Source organism: Theobroma umbraticum, unplaced genomic scaffold, assembly GCF_002168275.2.
Source record: "Theobroma umbraticum cultivar Fairchild unplaced genomic scaffold, ASM216827v3 scaffold_147.0, whole genome shotgun sequence".
NCBI lineage: Eukaryota > Viridiplantae > Streptophyta > Magnoliopsida > Malvales > Malvaceae > Theobroma > Theobroma umbraticum.
The window spans coordinates 1,477,640-1,478,197 of NW_018397259.1; positions in this window are offsets into that span (position 1 = coordinate 1,477,640).

Sequence of the window (558 nt, forward strand, 5' to 3'; positions counted from 1 at the left end):
CTTTGTGTAGTTTCCTTCGGGAAAATTATTCAGCAATGAATAGCTGGAATGGGGAAGCAACGTAAACATCTTTGTTCATTGTGTACGCGTAAAGTAAGATCAAGATAAAACGACCTGAAGAAGATATCTTTGTAACAACGCAATCCATTTCTTTAAGTACATATCTGAAGTGAACTTACACTACCGAAACATCCAACAAAGCATAAAATGTACACTACATTAATGGCTGGTTCATCTCCTTCAATATATAATGAAGGGAATGAGCAGCCTAACAATGAAAGAAAATTGGTCTTTCTTACAAAGAATATGAAACCATACGTTTTCAAATGATGGAACTTTTCATTACTTATATTGGAGTTCGATACAAATGCAAATCATATACACCCACCTTCTTTAACAAAATAAAGCATGAAAAAACAAAAAAACAAAAAAGTTGAATAATCACAAGATGAGATACATGCCAACCAAATAAAAGAATGTTGACCTGCCAGCTGTCCTCAACTACAATATGCGATCATTACAAAGGCAGTGACGCTAAGAGGAGGGTGAGAGGGGGGG